This window comes from Lutra lutra, chromosome X (assembly GCF_902655055.1).
Source record: "Lutra lutra chromosome X, mLutLut1.2, whole genome shotgun sequence".
In the NCBI taxonomy this organism is placed as follows: domain Eukaryota; kingdom Metazoa; phylum Chordata; class Mammalia; order Carnivora; family Mustelidae; genus Lutra; species Lutra lutra.
In genome coordinates this window covers 29,134,631-29,155,549 of record NC_062296.1, presented here as the reverse complement: position 1 = coordinate 29,155,549, position 20,919 = coordinate 29,134,631, and the positions used below count along the sequence as shown (strand labels likewise).

The 20,919-nt window shown below is 43.4% G+C and overlaps 1 protein-coding gene across 2 annotated transcripts in view; it reads right to left on the bottom strand.

The window, feature by feature from the left end:
- The window catches only part of KLHL13 (kelch like family member 13), a 197,852-nt gene extending 181,555 nt beyond the window's left edge, over positions 1-16,297 (bottom strand). The window contains exon 1 of one of the 2 annotated variants that reach the window (XM_047716316.1): positions 15,985-16,297. The gene's annotated coding sequence lies outside the window, so the exon portion shown is untranslated. The remainder of the gene's footprint in view (positions 1-15,984) is intronic. The other variant, XM_047716313.1, reaches the window with a different exon arrangement.
- Between the last annotated feature and the right edge of the window lie 4,622 nt (positions 16,298-20,919).

Here is a 20,919-nt window from a genome sequence, read left to right as displayed (position 1 = left end):
GACTAGAGACCTCAATGTAAGACCCGAAATCACAAATCTCCTAAACAAAAACTTAGGTAGCAAACTCTTTTTTTTTTTTTTTTAAGATTTTACTTATTTATTTGAGAGAGAGAAGGGTAGAGAGCATGAGTTGGGGGCAAGGGACAGAGGGAGAGGGAGAGAGACAAAGACTCCCCACTGAGCGCAGAGCTGACATGGGGCAATCCCAGGACCCTGAGATCATAACCTGAGCCAAGGTCAGATGCCTAACTGACTGAGCCACCCAGGCGCCCCGGTAGCAAATTCTTGGACATGAGTTTTAGCACTGTTTTTCAGAGTAAGTCTCTTCAGGCAAGGAAAACAAAAGAAAAATAAACATCTGTAAGTACATCAAACTAAAAAGCTTTTGAACAATGAAGGAAACCATCAACAAAACGAAAAGGCAATGTACTGAATGGGCAAAGATATTTGTAAACGGTACATCCAAAAAAGGGTTAACATCCAAAATACATAAAGAACTCACACAACCCAACACCAAAAAGAGATATAATCTGATTAAAAGAAGAGGACCTGACTCAACTTTTTCCAAAGACATCCAGATGACCAGCAGACACATGAAAAGATGCTCGACATCACTTTTCACCAGGGAAATGAAAAATCATAACCACAGTGAGCTACCACCCCACACTTGTCAGAATGGCATTAAAAGACAAGAAACAAGTGTTGGTGAGGATGTGGAGAAAAGGGAAGCCTCGTGCCCTGTTGGTGGAAATGCAAACTGGTGCACCCTGGAAAACAGTATGGAGCCTCTTCAAAAAATTAAAAATAGAAATACCATACAATCCAGTAATTCTGTGTCAGGGTATTGACCCAAAAAACCAAAACACTAATTGAAAAAGAGCTAGGCACCTCTATGTTTACTGCAGTTTTGTTTATCATAGCCAAGATACGGAAGCAACCTAAATATCCACTGATAGATGAATGCATAAGGGTGATGGGGAGTGTGTGTGTGTGTGTGTGTGTGTGTGTGTGTTGGACATTACTCAGTCATAAAGTAAATGAAATCTTACCATTTATGACAACACGGATGGACCTAGAGAGTGTTAAGTGAAGTACAAGTCAGAGAAAGACAAACACCATATGATTTCACTCCTGTGTGGAATCTAAAAAAACAAAGCAAACAAACAAAAACAAAAACAGATTCACAAATGCAGAGAACAATCTGGTGGTTGCCAAACAAGAGGCGCTTAGGGGGATGGGCAAATTAGGTGAAAAGAATTAAAAGGTATAAACTTCCATTTATCAATAAGTCACAGGGAGGAAAAGTACAGCATAGGGGATATAATCAATGGTATTGTAATAATTCTATATGGTGACAGATGATAAGAACACTTATCTTCGTGAGCATTTCTTAATGTATATAATTGTTAAATCACTATGTTGCACACATGAAACTAATATTATATTAAATGTCAACTATAGTTCAGTTAAATACATATATAAAATATATAAATTTTATATTATATATAATATATATATAGTCACACACATACACACTTAATATTTACAGCAAATCATTCTGAGTGAATCAAGTCACTTTAACTTCAAATGAAACTACTTTGGCCCCTGAAAAGAAACTCAATTCAAGTATATAATAAGCATTAAAAAAAACTACAGAGGAAGCGTAAAATAACATTAAAAAATCATTCTGAAAGAAAAAGTAGATGAAATCAGAAGTAGGAAGAGACCAATCCAAGATTAACTCATTTAGAAAGATAGCTACACTCTTCAAGACATCAAATCATGTCCAAAGATTATTTTTATTTTTATTTTTTTGAAATTTTACTTATTTATTCATGAGGGACAGAGAGAGAGAGAGAGAGACAGACAGAGGCACAAGCACAAGAGAAGGAGAGTCCTCACTGAGGAGAGAGCCTGATGCGGGACTCGATCCCAGGACCCTGGGATAAGGACCTGAGCTGAAGGCAGACCAACTCTGCCACCCAGACATCCCTTATTTTTATTTTTTAAAGATTTATTTATTTGAGAGACTGATAGACGAGAGAGAGAACACTAGCAGGAGGCAAACAGGGAGAGGGAGAGGGAATCCCAAGCAGATTCCACATTCAGTGCAGAGTCCAACATGCGGCTCGATCTCATGACCTGAGCCAAAATCAAGAGTCTAACGCCTAACCAACTGCACCACCCAGGTGTCCCCCAAAGATTATTTTTAATAATAAAAAGTAAATAGGGATGCCTGGGTGGTTCAGTCAGTTAAGCGTCTGCCTTTGGTTCAGGTCATGATCCCAAGGTCCTGGGATCGCGTCCTGTGTCAGGCTCCTTGCTCAGCGGGAAGCCTGCTTCTCCCTCTCCCTCTGCTGTTCCCCTTGCTTGTGCTCTTGCTCTCTATCTGACGAATAAATAAATAAAACCTTAAAAAATTAAAATAAAATATAAAGTAAATAGCCACTCTTCAGCTGGAAAGTTGACACTGACTGTGACTTATCACTCCGATGGAGAACTGCGAATAGCCTGCCCTTCCTGCAGCACACACAGAAACGTCCTTGACTGTAACAACAGACTCTATTTTAGTGAGGCGTGAGTGGCTGAAAAATCTTCAGATTTTTTTAAAAAGTTCTAGTTATTTGTCAATACCTGCACACAATATCAGGGAATGTGTTTTATGCGACATTTTCCAAAACACACCATCCCAATATTAATTCCCGGCCAAAAATGAGTGTTACTTTTACCTCCACTATCTATCTATTACTAACCTATGTCAGGTATAATCTTTAGAAATATTTTTAAAAAGGCCAGCATGTACACATAAAATTTCTCTGGTATCTCTGGCTCTGGCACACTATGGAAGCAGGTGTAGACAAGGAGGGTGTAGACACACTAGTGAGTTAAGCAGTTTTGTTTTTATTTTATTCTTTAGCAGTTTTGTTTTGAAATATAAGCCTGGCTTAGTTATGGAGCACTAATATCCATATGCTTGTGGTAAGTATATAATGAGCAAATCTATACAATATGGATTCAGAATTCAAAATCAGATAAATATACAATCTTTTTTATTTATTTATTTTTAAAGATTTTATTTATTCATTTGACAGAGAGAGAGATCACAAATAGGCAGAGAGAGAAAGGGAGGGAAGCAGGCTCCTTGCCAAGCAGAGAGCCGGATGCGGGGCTCGATCCCAGGACCCTGAGATCATAACCTAGGCTGAAGGCAGAGGCTTTAACCCACTGAGCCACTCAGGCGCCCCAATATCTGATCTTTTAAAAGACCAGTCAGTGATTAAAAGAAAATATAAGGGGTGCCTGGGTCGCTCAGTTGGTTGAGTGTCTGCCTTCGGCTTGGGTCATGATCCCAGGGTCCTGGGATCGAGCCCCACATGAAGCTCCCTGCTCAGTGGAAAGCCTGCTTCTCCCTCTATGTAGCCCTGTCTGCTGTTCTGCCTACTTGTGCTCTCTATGTCTCTGTGTCAAATAAATAAATAAATATTCTTTAAAAATAAATACAATGAAAATGAAATTTAAAGAAGGCGTTCTGCAGCAATTTAGAGCTACGCTACAAAGAATGGCGTAAGATCTGAGTTACAATGAGCAGGGACTCTCTGAACATTTTGCTAGAAAAACAGTGGTACCAACAGACACATTACTCTCATTCCCTTTGTGGCTACATTTGTTTCAAAACACCTGTTTCTCTTTTTGGGGTGATGAAAATGTTCTAAAATTGATTGTGGTAATGGTTACCCAACTCCGTGAAGATACTAAAACCACTGAATTGTACACTTTAAATGGGTCAATTGTAGGGTAGTTGAATTATAGCTCTATGAAGCTCTTACATACTTTTAAAAACATATTTGCGGAACCCTATAGTGTACACAAAAACAGCGCTATGATTGGCTGTCAATATAAATCTCAATGTGATTTACCCTCGCAATTTTTTTCCAGTTCAAAATAAACACACACACACACACACACGCATGCACACCCCTGTGCATACACATGCAACATACATGTACACAGCTTTGGGGATTAAAATATTCAGAATACATTCCTTGCTTTTTAATAAGACCTGCTTCAAAAGTACCTTATTCCAAACAGCTTGCCAACTTTAACCCCCTGCTCTGATCCTTCCTCTCTCTGTATTTATCCAGAACATTTTCCAGCATGCCTTGTTTAGCTATCGTGCTCTTATACAAAGTCCCCTGTCAGAGGTAGGATAAAAAGGAAGCACTGTGGTTAAAACACAGACTCTAAAACTAGGTTGCATAGATTTTCATGGTAGCTCTTCTACTTATTAGGTGTGCAACCTTGAAAAGTTATCTCACTTCTCTGCCTCAGTTTTCTCATCTGTATAATGGGGATAATAACAGTACCTCACGGCATTGTTATATGGTTTAAATGTCTTCATGCATATAAAACACATTGTAAGTGCTTTATATATATATAAATATGCAAATATATAACAACTTAGTAATTGTGGATTGGAATCACCATTAGTATTGGCTGGGACGCCTGGGTGGCTCAGTCGGTTAAGCGTCTGCCTCTGGCTCAGGTCATGATGTCCGGGTCCTGGGATCAAGCCCTGCATCGGGCTCCTTGCTCAGCGGTGCGTCTAGCTTCTCCCTCTGCCTGCTGCTCCCCCTGCTTGCACTCGCGCTCTCTCTCTCTGACAAATAAATAAAATCTTTAAAGACATTTATTAGTATTGGCTGACATCAGGGTGCTTCACATCCTCTCTCGCCCCTGCCGCACTGCAGGATATTTCAGGGCAGTGGATATATTTTCTTACTCCCATTTACATATAAATACTTAACAAATCCTTGCTCATGAATGTTTAAATAAAACAGCTCTGTGATGCCAAAAGTGCTTAGAAAATTTCTTAATAAACCCAAAATTCACTTTGCTAAATGCCAAATTGTGCAAGAAGTTATACAGGTACCAAAAAACGGTCAGACTCTCCACTGCCAAAATTCTGATTTCACTCTGTCAGCTCAAAGACGAGAAACATGAAAGAATCCAGGGCGCCTGGGTGGCGCGATCAGTTGGGCCTGCGACTCATGGTTTCGGCTCAGGTTGTGATCTCAGGGTCCTGAGATCGAGCTACGCCTCGGGCACCCCGCTCTGTGCTGAGTCTTCTTGGGCCTCCCTTTGCCTTTGCCCCTCCCTGCCTGCACTCACACACACACACACTCTCTCTCTCAAAACAAATAAGTAAATATTGAAGGGGGGGGAAAGAAAGCAACATGAAAGAATCCTTTGGGTAACACGTCTTTTCCATTATTACTGAACAAGCACTTCGTTAAAAACCAAGGGCCCTACATTCGGCTCCCAGCTCCATCTCTGGCGGTGAGACCTTCTGCAAGTCGTTCAGCCTCACTGTGCACATGCCACTGAAGCAAAGAAAATAAGAATAAGTAACCATGCTTCAAAAGAAAGTTAGTTCTTTTTTTTTTTAAAGATTTTATTTATTTATTTGTCAGAGAGAGAGAGGGAGAGAGAGCAAGCACGGGCAGACAGAATGGCAGGCAGAGGCAGAGGGAGAAGCAGGCTCCCCGATGAGCAAGGAGCCCGATGTGGGACTCGATCCCAGGATGCTGGGATCATGACCTGAGCCGAAGGCAGCTGCTTAACCAACTGAGCCACCCAGGCGTCCCAGAAAGTTAGTTCTGTAAGTAAGTGGCATCATCCTTAACATTGGAGCTTCTTACCTAAGGACAGAATAGGTCTAATTTTTCTAAAGATAATTCTGAATGTTGTCTTTTCATGTTCAAATCCAATGCTGATCATGACGGCGATCAGTGCAGGTAACACTGCTAATCCGTAATATATCCCATCAGGATGGTGAGCCAAGCTTTTCAAGTATCTGAATGTGTATTATTGTAACAATCCTCCCAAAATACCGAGTGAATATACAGTTACCTGAGCAATATGTCTCCCGGTTTGCTCCCTTCTGTATACCAATGGCATTCCATAACCAAGTCGGCTACCCGAGGATCAACTGCCTTATCAGCTGACACTGGAAAGGAAGAACACTAGAAAGAGGAATGCGGGAACACTACCATCATGCACCGCCAACCCAAAAGGCTACACCAGCCCTCCAACACCAGAAGCTGCTCTCAATGATCTGCTTAGACTTATCCATCCATTTCTCAAAACTGCTACTGAACTTTCATCATCTCTAAGGTCTTCTTTGATTTGTTGCCAGAGTAACTACCAGAAAAGCTTAAGATAACATCACAACTCAGAATCTATTGAAGACATTATTCAAACAGAATTACCCTCCTCCCAGTGCCTTAACTGTTACAAATATTTCAATATTTTCTTCTGCGAGAACCTCAAATATGGAATAGAGATAAATCAAGAAAATATATGACCTCTTTGAGTATCAGAACACCCAAAATTTTCATTTCAAAGACAACATTGTTTATTGTATACATTTTCCTGCATCTCCCTTTCCCTTCAAAATGAAGATTAAACTTTTAAATCCAACTAAGCTGAACGCTATCATATTTAAATATATATTGGGTCAATCATATTAAAAAATTTACAGTTTCCTTGCATTCAATGTGATACCATCTTTGAATAAGTAATAAACCGAGCACTTCCCATAAACTTTCCTCTCTGACAGAAAACCAGTGTTACTTCTAGGTAGTCAGTTCACTGTTTAAGAGATATATGTGGAAAAAATATCATTCCTGCTGGGATTAAGGCAATACAAAGGAAAGACACAATTTTCCCTTATATTTCTTGTTCATATATAAGTGGCAAAGCTCCCATAGTATGTCACAAATTTTAGCTAGTTAAACCATGAAATCTACTAAGAGTCAATAATATCTACCATGGGGGTGCCTGGGTGGCTCAGTGGGTTAAAGCCTCCACCTTTGGCTTAGGTCATGGTCCCAGGGTACTGGGATCGAGCCCCGCATCAGGCTCTCTGCTTAGTGGGGAGCCTGCTTCCCCCTCTCTCTCTCTGCCTGCCTCTCTGCCTACTTATGATCTGTCAACTAACTAAATAAAATCTTAAAAAAATAATAATATCTACCATGTAGCTTGAATTATGCTTAGGACTTCATATGCATTAGTTCATATCATCCTTAAAACCACCAGATGAGATTGTTTACAGAAGAGCCAAACAAGGCTCAGAGAGGTGAGGGGAGTTGCCCAAAACCACAATGGCAACAAGAGGCAGAGTCAGGATTTGAATCCAAGCCTATGATTCCAGGGCCCAAGATCTTAGCCACTGATTTCTACTGCCTTCCTGATGAGAGGTACTTAACAGGAGCACAGAAAACATTGCAGACATGAAGTTCTTTAGAAAAGCATGCCCATTTTTATGAAATGGAACCAAGAAACCAAACTCTACAACTCTATTATCCCCTTTCCCTGAAAAGACTGTAAAATGGAAAAGCACTTGACACACAGAACATAACGACCCTCCCTTAATTGCCCTTCTATGTCCTGATGAGCTTTGGGCAATAACACAACAAGACAACAATGGCAGGCCCTGTGAACCACAACGAAAGTGGGACAGCAATAATCACAATCAGTTGAGACATTCGGCGTTTGACTTACTTTCATTACTTTCCCTCCTTTTCTTCACTTGCCTTTTTCTTCTTCATCTTTCTCATTCAGAGCAAATCAAATCATTCGCTTGGTAACAGGCATTCCTCCAACGCACTGGTCACCCCTTTTCAAAACCATCTGAAACTCTAGAAACCTTTTGTTACCCTCAGAGCACACGAACCTTGACAACTTTCCTCTGCTATTGAACATTTCGGTAGCCAGCAATTAACAAAGCAGCCTGTAGAATGTATGTGTCATAAATGAAAGCAGCTTTAAAGTTAGCAGGAGTTGACTTCAACCGATGACACAGGCAAGTGCTCATGGGATGGGATAAAGCTGTGACCACCCCCCCCCCATCAATTGTGCTCCACAAGTTCATGGTCATTGTGTTCTAACAGCCTGTCTTTTGAAGACCAGGCCCTTGGCAGGCCCTTCACTATCCATCTTAGCTATTTCCCACCAATATTAGAAACTCTGTTAGGACTCAACACATTTTAAGATTTAGATCGTTATCAAACAACCAGAGTGTTCTCTTGAACTAAAAGAAATTGGGCAACATGGTGGAAAATTTTAATAATGTCTATTACGGCTCCTGAAGGTCACCATGAAAATGTAAGGCTATGAAAATGCCCTGGCATTTGACTAAAGGAACAGACTTGGCATATCGTGGCCTCGGTGCTTTTCAAAGGGTCACCCCAGGGTTACCACAGCTGACCTTGCACAAGCAGAGACTTTATTTGAAGTACTGGGTTTTACGTCAAATTTTCACATGAATATTGCACTCTAAAGCACAATGCATATGAATCTGTTTAAATATCATTAAGTAGTTTTCATTAGCTACCAGTGAATGTTCTTCAAGAATACACAAGCTGGGGGCACCTGGGCGGCTCAGTGGGTTAAGCCTCTGCCTTCAGCTCAGGTCATGATCTCAGGGTCCTGGGATGGAGCCCCGCATGGGGCTCTCTGCTCAGCACGGATCCTGCTTCCCCTTCTCTCTCTGCCTGCCTCTCTGCCTACTTGTGATCTCTGTCTGCCAAATAAATAAATTCTTTAAAAAAAAAAAAAAGAATACATGAGCTGTTTACTTTGCTCCTGGGGCACACTAGCACATCCCCACCCTGCTCACCCAGTATGCCCAGTATACTCCAGTTTGAGGGAAAGAGTACCGAGCAGAGATTCCATTGGCTTAAACTAGTTCAATGCCTGGAAATAATAGGTACTTAACACCTATCTGTTGAATGAACTGGCAGAATGATTTCAAGAACTAGTCTTTCATGGCAAGAGAACATTCCCGAAAAATCTTTTGGGACATACAATTACTCTCAAACCCACAAAGGCAAAAGAACAAAGAAAATGTATCAATTATGATTTACAGATATTGATAAGGGAGAACAATAAAAATAATATTGTAGGGCGCCTGGGTAGCTTAGTTGGTTAAGTGACTGCCTTCAGCTCAGGTCATGATCCTGGAGTCCGGGGATGGAGCCCGGCATCAGGCTCCCTGCTCGGCATGGAGTCAGCTTCTCCCTCTGACCCTCCCCCTTCTCACACTCTCTCTCTTTCTCTCTCATTCTCTCTCTTTCTCAAATAAATAAAATCTTTAAAAAATCATATTGTACTTAATTTAGTGAGAAAGGAAAGGTTGCCAGGATGTCATATAGGGATAATATTTCAGGAGGTGGGGCATAGTTAAGGTATTAAAAAACAATTCTGGGGCACCTGGGTGGCTCAGTGGGTTAAGCCGCTGCCTTCGGCTCAGGTCATGATCTCAGGGTCCTGGGATCGAGTCCCGTATCGGGCTCTCTGCTCGCAAGGAGCCTGCTTCCCCGTCTCTCTCTCTGCCTGCTTCTCTGCCTACTTGTGATCTCTGTCTGTCAAATAAATAAATAAAATCTTTAAAAAAAAAAAAAACAATTCCATGGGGTACCTGGGTGGCTCAGTCGGTTGAGCGTCTGCCTTCGGCTCGGTCACAATCCCAGGGTCCGGGGATCAAGTCCCACATCGGGCTCCCTGCTCCGTGGGAACCTGCTTCTCCCTCTATCTCTGCCCGCCGCTCCCTCAGCTTGTGCGTGCTCTCTCTCTCTGTCAGGCAAATAGATAAAATCTAAAGAAAAAACCAATTGCATATACTGGAACCAAGACGAGTTCTCAATTGCCTGTTGTGTTTTCCTTTGCACATTTTTAATATTAATGATCTCAAACTTACGAAGTAAAAGAAAGAAGTGCAATGGACAACCATGTGCCCATGTAACCGTGTATGGTACTGGAACCACTAAAAGCAGGAACTATGCCTCATTTGTTTTGTACCTTTCTCCTGCTTTTAAATACTGATTTCCATATACATGAGGAGTTCAATAAATATTTAGCAACTGTAAAGTATAAGTGTCTCATCATATTAAATAAATTCTTCTTAACTCGATCCTCCCAACTAAAAACCTCACCCTAAAGAAGCGTGCTCTGGTTTAAATAACAAAAGCAAAACCAAAAATAAAGATTCCTAATGGCACTAGATGAGAGATTATTGAGAGATCGAGTTCTTGGCTCATTTCAATCACATGACCCATATCTGTTTTCCTACGATAAAACGATGCGCACACAGCCAGCCCTCTATTCAGAGTTGTCACATGAATAAATCAGCATTTATTTACGTGGTAACCAGTATGAGAAAGGTATTGGGGAGGCGACAGTTGTATATTTACCTCTCTAATCTCCACCACCAAGAGCAACAACTTCTTATGTGCACGGCGCTGATTTAAGCACTTTACCGTGAGGTATACAATCCCTTATCTGAAAGCCTTGGTGCCAGATGTGTTTCCAAATCCAGAAATGTCCAGGCTTTTGGAGAGGCAATAACCTGTGTATACTAGGTATTACATAATACCCCAGGAGGGTCTGAGGCACTGCCCCGTAAACATATACTAATTCTACAGCAAAACCAAATAAAGATGAACACTAAAGAGAATAAAAACTATAAATACCCTCTTCTCAGTTCAAGTCAGATTTTGCCACCGCCTGCGTAGGGCGCTTACCAAACAAAATTTTTACCAGTTGTCAGAGCTTCTGAATTTTAATAATTGCAAACAACAACTTGGAGACTTAGGTAACTCATTTAATCCTTACAAGTACCCTAAGAGGGAAGTTCGATTATCCCTTACCTCACTGGTGAGAAATAGGAGGTACAGAGAGGTTAACCAACTGGCCCGGTGTCACACAGCTAGGAAGTCTCCTAGCCAACAACAGAACACAAACAGCCTAAGCCCAGAACTTGTGCCCGTAACAACTGGACTCCTGGTCCTCTCAGAAACCGCTTGAGAACACTTGACAGATATGTGAAAAGTGAAACAGCATGAAACGATTTAAGTACCCAAAACAATAACAGGAGAAACATCACAAGGCAGCGTCTATGCGTTATCCGACAACTATTAATAGAGGGCATACCAAAAGCCAGGTGCTCAGGATACAATGATGAGAGAACCAGACAAATCCAGGTCGCCTTCACGAAGTCAGAGGCCCGTGGGTAGACAGCCAGGCATCACATCAACATAATTAACGTGCCATGTGGCAAGTGTGTGATTACCATTCACCTCCAGAGGAAGAGACTGGGTCAGGGGTGTTGGTGTAAAATAGGGCAAGGGATCTGAACTGTCCCATGACTGGTGTTGGGATTTGCAATGACAAAAAAGAAAGGAGATGGCTTTTCAAAGAGGTGATGGCCTGGCATCCATTCAGCAAGCAGTTGTAAACCTGCTCTAGGCCAAGAATGAAGCTAAGCAGAGAAGTTCCCAACTGGAGAAAATCGGTTCAAACCAACATGGGATTTGTGTTAGAGAAGGATAAAGACATGGCGGACAGTCGGCTTGGCTCAAACCGTGAAGAATCCTTGAGTGCGAAGTTAAGGAGTAGGAAGTAGACTCTGCAGGAGTTGCTGAAGATTATTTCACAGGTTACTGCCTCATAATATTCAGATTTACCCCTGCGGAATGTCCACGACCGACTGAATTCCTATTTGGGGCCAACCAGACCTCAAAGCTGGATTGCTTTTGAGCAAGAGCTCAGGGCACAAAATAAACACCAAATCGAAATTCATGTAAGCGTCATGGAAGAGGAACCCTAATCTCTCAAAGAATGGCAATTGGAAAACTCTGGAGAGGGGTGCCTGACTGTCTCAGTCACAAGAGCATGCGACTCTTGATCTTGGGGTCATGAGTTCGAGCCCCACTTTGGGTGTAAGGATGACTTAAATATATAAAAACTTTCAAAAAATCATCACACACACCAAAAAACCAAACCAAAACCAAAACAAAACAAAACCTCCAGAGAAGGCAACAAGTAAAGGAAAATGGGAAACTCCCCTGAAAAATCTCACAGCCATTACTAAAACCTAAGTATTCTTTCATACTCAAATGAAACTTCCAATCTTCCAAAGGAAACATATTTCTTTTTTTTTTTTTAAGGTTTTATTAATTTATTTGACAGAGAGAGCACAAGCAGGGGGAGCTGAAGGCAGAGGGAGAGAGAGAAGCAGGCTCCCCACTGAGCAGGGAGCCCGATGTGGGGTCCCAGGACCTAGAGATCATGACCAGAACCGAAAGCAGACACTTAACCAAATGAGCCACCCAGGCGCCCCAGGAAACATATTTGTATGAGAAAATAAAACATCATTCTTTGAAAAACAAATTCTTAGATGAAAATGGTCTGATTTTTAATGAGGCTGGTGACAACTTACCTCAGGGAACAGGTGACAATATAACTCTGGAAAGTAAACTGCTTTTCAAGCATTCACCTCAGAGTTCCCAGTCCCCTATCTCCTTATCTACAAAGAGTTGTAGAGACCAAATTACTTATTTATTTAGCATACATATCAAACATAGCTTTTCTTCCTCAGGTCTTAATGTAAACAACTGAGTAGCTAGACAACCTCTGCAAAACACATTTTTATTTATTTCCACTGAGTAATTTTTTTTCCAGCCAGTGATCTTCCATAGAAAAGTAGTTCATAAAGACTCTTCCCTGGCTTCCTCTTGTTCTGAGAATCAAACCCAAATTCTTTCTCAGAATTTCCAGGCCCTATATTTATTATCCGACTCCCCTTTAGGCTCTGGAATACAGACCTTTAACGATCCCCCCCACCCATGTCACCAGGGCTGGCCATCCTGGCTTGCTTTCTGTTCCTCAAACACCCTGCTGTCTGTTTGTCTGCCTCAAGGCCTTGGCTCTTACTCGTTTCTCTGCTCTTCACAAGGTAGGTTTATTCTCTCTTCTCTTTCAGGTCTCTCTGTTCAAAGGTCACCTTCGCTGCTGAGAGGCCTTTCCTGACCACCCTTGCCAAATAAGCCCTTCCCAGGTCTCCGTATCACATTTCGTTACTTATTTCCTTCATTGTTCTTCCTACAATCTGTGAGGATCTTCTTCATTTGTTTGCTGGTTTGTTTTCTCTATCCTTTGGTGGACTATAGCCTCTGGGAGACTCTACAAGGCGAAGATCATGCCTTATAATAATACAGGGCCTCATGCCTAATAGAGGGCTTTGGCAAGTTGAAGGCGCTCAACAGATTTTGTCAAAGACATTACTAAATGAATGAAAAATATATTTAAAAGCTGATTGATACGAATGTTAGTAACTTGAAAAAAGCCCTTTTCTCCCCCCTTGAATTTTGAGATGCTTTCTCTAGGGCTTTTTCTTTTTTTCCATAATCTGTCTACATTTTCTGAAATCTGATGATGCCTGGCAAATTGTTGAGTTATTTCACAGCAATAAAAATAGATCCTTTTCAAGCACTGGATTGAAGAAAAAATACTTTGAGGAGGTTGTAGTAGTTTATTAAACATCAAAATCAATTTGAAAACTGCTTGGTCTCCTTTCACTACTGCAAGTCAAATTACATGAAGAAAAGTAATGTCAAATGGAAAGAAAATGAAAAAGACGATTCATTAGCAAAGTGCAATTGTGTGTAGTGACATCAGAAACACTGATTCTGATAACCTCTGCATCTACCAAGTGGGTTTATTAAATACATATAGAGACATGTCGAAAAGATTCAGAGAAAAATGCTCGGGATGAACTCATAGCCAACTTTATTTTTTTTTCTGGCAAACAGAAATAGTTCATATTGGTGGCAATCTTAACTGAGACTTAGTATCAATAATAATCACAAAAGGAAAAAAATAACAGAATGATACAAACTGTTTCCCTTGAAACAGTTTGCAAGTTAGTATGTCTTTCCAAAATAGGTTGCCAAGAAAATTACAGATTTAGGTTGGTCCTATTTACTGTATAAATCCTCTTTACCTACTCTATTCCATTTTTTTTTTAAGATTTTATTTATTTATTTGACAGAGAGATCACAAGCAGGCAGAGAGGCAGGCAGAGAGAGAGGAGGAAGCAGGCTCCCTGCCGAGCAGAGAGCCCGATGCGGGGCTCGATCCCAGGACTCTGAGATCACGACCCGAGCCGAAGGCAGCGGCTTAACCCACTGAGCCACCCAGGCGCGCCAGCTATTCCATTTTTTTAAATAAAACTAAAGTAAAGCCAGGAATTTACCAAATAAATGAGGGAAACTACAAACCATCTGTAATCCATCTAACTAAACTGATAATCAATGGCCTTTACTGTTTTCCTAAAAACTGCTTTCCTCAGAAGCTCAACTTCAAACTCTACAGAGTCATACCACGCTTTTCAAAGTGTGCTTAATGAAAGTGCAGATTTTAAAACCAGGGAAAATTGAGACTCTTATTCATGTATTTTCTAAATACATCATTGGATGCTGCAGCAGAAACTTACATTCCTTGTCTCACTGCCAAAACAAGTGCTACCAGGACAGTGAAATTTAGCCCTTACCTTCATTCCCAACTCAGTTTCTTCTGAGATTACTGCCCGTTAATGCACATTATGCCAATGGCAACACCTGATCACATATCCAGCAGACAATGCTATCATTCTAAGTATAAGGATAGTGATAAAAATTTGCAATTCAAGGAGCTCTATTTTTAAGGGTAAAATGATGTCATAACTGCTTGGTTGATCATTTCACTTTTCCCAGTTTTCAAAGCTGAGCACTAGATACATCCTATTTCCAAAAAAAACCACAGCCACCAACGTCAGCATGTGCTAATTCACTGCATTCTGCCTCCACTTTCAGCCTCTCCATTCAATTTTCTTCACACGCTAATTTCAGCATGGAAGTGAGTAAGGGAGCCTCAATATGGGAGCGACTGGACATCACTGAGAACGTGGTACTGTGTGAAATTGACTTAAGCAAACTAATCTCCAGTCCATAGCAAAGCGATCTCTTTTCTAACTACGTGCTTTGCAAATGCTGCTTCTTGAGCGTTTATGCAAATAGGAGATGTACACTAAGAAACTCCAGTTTCTCAAAAAAAAAAAAAAAAAATTAAGGCAGTTGCCCTTCCAACAAATGCAGCCTGAAACCCCGGATTTTCTCAGTACCCATGCAGTGTGCTTAGTAAACAGTCTATACTAACTTGAGTGACTATCCTAAACGCCTAGAATTCTCTCTGAGTATCCCAAACCCCTAGAATTCTCTCTGATCACAATAAAAGATGAACATCCCAGTTTGCAGATGGAGAAATGGAAGCAGGCATCAAAAGTCTCTCTCTGTCTCTCTCTCTCACTCAGGCCTGCTCAGCAGTGGAGGAAGAATCAGATTTAGGGCCATGTGCTAGGATTGCATACAAACAGACACACAAACATACATAACATACATTTCAAGCGGCTGTGGTATCTTGGACTAAGTTACTGAAATCTAGAAAGAAACTTTAGAGTTCCTTAGCTAATATATACTAGAAGATCATTCCCATCAATTTCAGTAAGCCGTAGGCTAGACAGTAAGCTTCCAAGAAAATCATTAGTCAACTGTGATTAAACCAAAGAAGCCAAGACATTCAGAGATAAAGACGTCCAGAGAGGAGTTAAAAGCTTCGAGGAAGAGGAGTGTGCTCCAGACTCGGGAGCCAGCAGTGAAGCCTCCCAAGTTCAAAGATTCTGAGCCAGGGATGGGTTGAGAGGCACAAAGCCGAAACTGTTAGAGGGCAAGAGACAGCGGGGCTGAGGCGAGCAGAGGGACCCCAGACCATCAGGGCAGCGACAGCGAAGCCCGGACAAGAAGATTTTGGAGGGACAACAAAGAAGCAAAGAAAAACTGGGGTCGGGGGTGCTGAAAGAATCCAGGCGTCTGGCGGAGCCTCCGAGTCCGGGAGGTAGGGATGAGAAGGTGCAGGGATGAGCGCGCACCCGCACGCGAGAGAAAAAGCGGGTGGGGGGGGGCGTGCAAAGAGTCCAGCTGGTTCCCTGTCCCTCTGCCCCCGGTGCAGATCGCAACTCCTTACCGCGCACCGCCTCGCCGCACCGGGTCCCGGAGGCGGGGAGGTGGCGGATGATGGAGCCCCTGCGACTTCAGGACCCCGCCTCACCTTGTTTGCCGCGTCCCCGCGTCCCGCCGTCCGTCAGCCCGCTGCCGCACTCCGAGGGCCAAAGAGCGAGTCGCACGGCGCAGCCGGGGCTCCCTCCCGCTTGCGAGACACCGGCCCCCGCACCTCCGCAGCCCCTGGCTCGTCCTGGTCACTTCGCCCTCGCGCAGGCGGAGAGCAGGGACCCTAACCCGGACGCCGCTCCACTTATTTTCCAAAGTCCCCGTTCCCGGCTTCCCCGGAATGGGAGATTGAGCTGCTGCGGCCGCAGCAGCAGAGCCTCCGCCTGACCTCACGGGTGGGGGGGTGCGGGGGGAGAGGGAGGGGGCGGGAGTCCAGTAAAGGAGGGGAGGGGGGCGGGGGGAGCGAGCTCGCGGGCGGGGGAAACATGGCGGCGGGGGTGGCCCCGGCGGCGCCTGCGCGGGAGGCGGAGTGGGGGGGAGCTGGGGCTAGGACCGTGTGTAGGGTCCGAGCAGAACTCCACCCCCACAGCCGGTGGGCGGCGCGGGTGGGCCCGGTCCGGCGGGGCAGGGGCGGGGGTAGTGGAAGAGGCGGCGGGGGGTGGAGGGGGACGTCCAAGTAGCCCTCACGCCTCCGAAACCGGGACGCTCGCGTTGGAGCCCACATGGCCTCTGGTGCCCAGGAGGCAGGAGAGGTGAAAACTGTCAAGTATCCAGGGCCGGCGGCGCACCCGCCCCCGGGCTGGCCGCTCCAGGAGGCCCGCGGTTGTCTCGCCCGCTCGGATTCACCGAGGACCCGGGCACCCGGGCGTGCCCTGGAAGCGGTGCCGCTTCGCCTCCGTGGGGCGCGCCCCTCAAAACCAGCCTGCCCGTGCGCTGAGCGCTTCGTGGTTCCCCCCCTCCCTACGGGCGTGCAGAGTGTTAAGAAAGAGGAAGAATAACAACGGATCCAGCAGTTTAACAGTTTACTGAGCGTTTACTAGAAGCCACGCGCTGAACTGTTAATTCCCGTAACTCTCCCAGCTCCTCCACGAGGTCCACGTTATTCTCATCTCCGTTTTGCAAGTGAGAAAACTGAGGCGTAAAGGTCCAGCAAGTTGCGAAGGTGACAGAATTAGGTAAGGCACAGAGCAGGACCCGGGATCCCAAGGGGTGTTGATGCCAGCCAGCGCCCAGGCTCTTAAACCGCCGGGCTCTATTGCTTGCAAACTGGTAGGACTGCTGCTACTCTAAGTCTGAATCCTGACTCTCCTCCCAGTTCGGTCAGCCTAGCCCCCAACAAAAACCCCAGTCAAGCCTGTTTTTTCCCCTTGCAGGTCTTCTATTCATTCCTTGCCTTCCGGAAGGTTACAGCCTGAGGCCACCTTCTTACACCTCTCCGTTTGCCTTGTCTCCTTGTGATTCCAGACTCCTCCTAGGGAAAATAATGGGCGCTTGCGGTAAACAGTTTACTACCGTTTTGTTTTTTGTTTTCCTTAAGGAAGTGACTGGGTGAGTGTGGGGACTGTAGTTCGTTCTATTTCCTAGTATTTCTCCCTTTGCCTACCAGTAAATGGAGCTGGGATCTGAGGTCTCAGCATTGCTGACCTGGTATTTCAAATCCCATACAATGAAATTCTAGCACCGGGTTTTAGGTAACTTTGAAAATAATCAGCTACTCAAAAGACTTTCTAGAACTAAAGATATGACCACATGGCTAGGCTTTATCAACCGGTGAAGAGAAGAAACTGCAAATGCACATGGAATTTGCATTATTATCTTTTACCTGTCTGTATTTTCAACACAATTCATCTTTTTTAACCGGAATGCATTCGTTGGCTTCTCCACCATGCTTGTTCATTAATTACCGTATGCCTCCGTTACACACAAAATGCCCATTATACCAATAGCACCTGTTACAGAAGTTTACAGTCTCCTTGAGGTGATATGTTTAAAGCAATCAATTTCAGCATATGTTAAAACCTGGCACACAGGTTAAAAATAAATAAAAACTGAGCTGATACACATCTAAGTCATTGTATCACTCCTGCCATAAAAAGGCTCAAGTGGGGTTATTTTACAATAAATTCTCCAACAGAAAAAAAAACCAAAAACAAAAACAAACAAACAAACAAAAAAACCCCAGGAAAATGGGATAATCAGGTGTGGCCCGGGCGTCCTTATTCACAGGAAGAGAAAACCGTTCATGGTACATAGCAAGGAGAGGGTTAATTACAGAATCTGAATTTGAACAACCAGAAGGGAATAAGACATTACAAATACACTTATTCTGTAGGAATTAGTTGCGTTTGGGTTAGGATGTTTTGAATATTTAATCTAGTGGACAGAACACTCCAACTTAGAGTTAGAAGACACTTGGACCCTATGTGACATTCTTAGACCCATCAGCTCTCTGTGTTTTCCTGAATTTACAGCGGGGATCATAATGATATCGGCCAGACCTGCTCACTGTGTTATTCTGTATTTCAAATCATATAAGGCATATGAAAGTACCTCGTAAACACGTAAAGAATATATGCAAATGTAAAGTGATGTTTTTATTTATCTCAGACTGGCCACTACAAGCTAGAGATGTAATTATGAAGGATTTTACATGCTAACCTGTACCCCAAAATATCAAGAACTAAAAAAAAGCATTTGAAATACAATTGTACGATAAAAACCCAAAGGATGGGGCGCCTGGGTGGCTCAGTGGGTTAAGCCGCTGCCTTCGGCTCAGGTCATGATCTCAGAGTCCTGGGATCGAGTCCCGCATCGGGCTCTCTGCTCAGCAGGGAGCCTGCTTCCCTCTCTCTGCCTGCTTCTCTGTCTACTTGTGATCTCTCTCTGTCAAATAAATAAATAAAATCTTTAAAAAAAAACAAAAAAACCTAAAGGATGGGGAGATACAACGGAGATTCAAGACATGAGAAAACAAGTCAAAAGAAAATATTGGTACAAAGAATACAGAAAAGGATAATGGCTATTATGGGCTGAATTGTGTCCCCCTCCTCAGAATTCATACACTTGATCCTAACCCCCCATACATCAAAATGCAATCTTATTTGGCAGTGAATTCTTTAAAGCTGGAATTAGAATGAAATGAGGTCTTTAGGGTGGGTCTCAATCCACCATGACTGTTATCCTCCTAAGAAGAGGAGATCGGGACACATACCTGCGTGTAACACAGAGAAAACACCACATGAGGATCCAGGGAGGAGTTGGCAAGCCAAAGAAAGAGGCCTCCGAAGAAACCAAGCTTGCTGACTGACTCTTGGATCTCTGACATGTAGCCTCTATAAGAACTGTGAGAAAATGCGTTTCTCTCGTTTGTTTTGTTGATGCCAACCAGTGTAATGAACTAATATAATGGCAAACATTTAAAATTCCAGCTAGAGGATTCTCTATAGTCCTTATTGTTAATTGCTGCATAATGGCCCACCGCAGACCTGGAGGTCAGCCTAAAACCACACAAATTTCTGTTTGCATGGGTCCGAGTCCAGGCATGGCTGAGCTGGGTGCATGGGTTAGGGCCTTACAAGGCTGGAAGCAAGATGTCAGCCGGGCTACATTCACACAAGGAGCTCAGAGTCCTCTTCCAAGCTCATTCACATCGTTGTCTGAGATCAATGCCTCATACTTGTCGGACTGAGACTCCCAGCATCCACAGGCTCTAGAGACTGCCCCTCTCTGTAGGCAGTCGATAACATGGCTGGTGGCTTTGTCTGGTCAGCAGGTGAACTCGCACCTCCAGAAATGACTTGAATTATACGTTCAAACTCTCTTCTCCTTTGTCATATAATGTACCCTAACCATCAGAGTGACCTCAGCATATGCACAGGTCTCAACTATGCTTAAGGGAAGGGGAATTTATGGGGCATGTGTACCAGAGGCCAAGAATCTTGGAGGTCATCTTAGAATTCTGCCTACCACACTCTCCAGAGTTTCGATGGCACCAGTTTAATTACAGATTTATAAAAATTCACCAAGACAGAGATGACAGGGGCGCCTGGGTGGCTCAGTCAGTTAAGTGCCTGTCTTCGGCTCAAGTCATGATCTTGGAGTCCTGGGATGGAGTCCAGCACGGGGTGCGGGGGGGGGGGGGGGTCCCTGCTCAGCAGGGAGTCTGCTCCTCCCTCTGACCCTCCCCTTCTCGTGCTCTCTTTTTCTCTCTCTGTCAAATAAACAAACAAAATATCTAAAAAAATCTCAAAAAAAAAAAAAAAAGAACATGGAGGCAGGTAGGAACACATACACATACACACACAGTGCACCAAAGAGCACAAAATCATGGCAGAGGCCTAGTCCCTCAAGAAACATTTGTAAACCTGCTGTGTGCCTAAGAGCTGTGAAGCCAAAGGATTATGATGATGATCACTCTGATTAAAGAACAAACGCAAAGTATGAGGACACCTTTTTCATCTCTCTGCTCAATTTGTATTTCTTTGAAACACTCATCTGCTCCATTACTGAATGGAACCAGTATTCTGAGAGCCCGCAGGCTGTCTGCTTAGCCCTTCACTCCAAAGAGTGGAATAAGGAACAGAACCAGGAGAAAGCTTTCTATTCTCGTGTGGCCCAGAAACTAGTCCAGATAAAAAAAAGTAGCCAAATACACAGACGCGCGCACACACACACTGTATAGTGCAGTGGAGGCAAGGTTGTGTCTTTAAACACAGAAACAAATACACGCTTGCTACGTGAAGAGAAACCAACATACTCCCACCCACTTAGGCAGATAATGACCTCTAGCATAAATGAGCCCTTAACTGGGCTTCAAGGAAAGGTCAAACTCAAGCTGGAAGAGTCAGAGGGAGGAAAAGAACTAAAGGATCTGTACAGGTTTTCCAACATCAAGAACGACCCTAGCCATAAACTACACTAACTCTGCATGGGGATCTTCGAGAAGATTCTAACCCTGCCTGCTTCTGTCAAAACTTTTCAGAGCTGACTTCTCAGCCCAGCTCTTGTGCATTTAATACTAACAGGAGCTCAAATT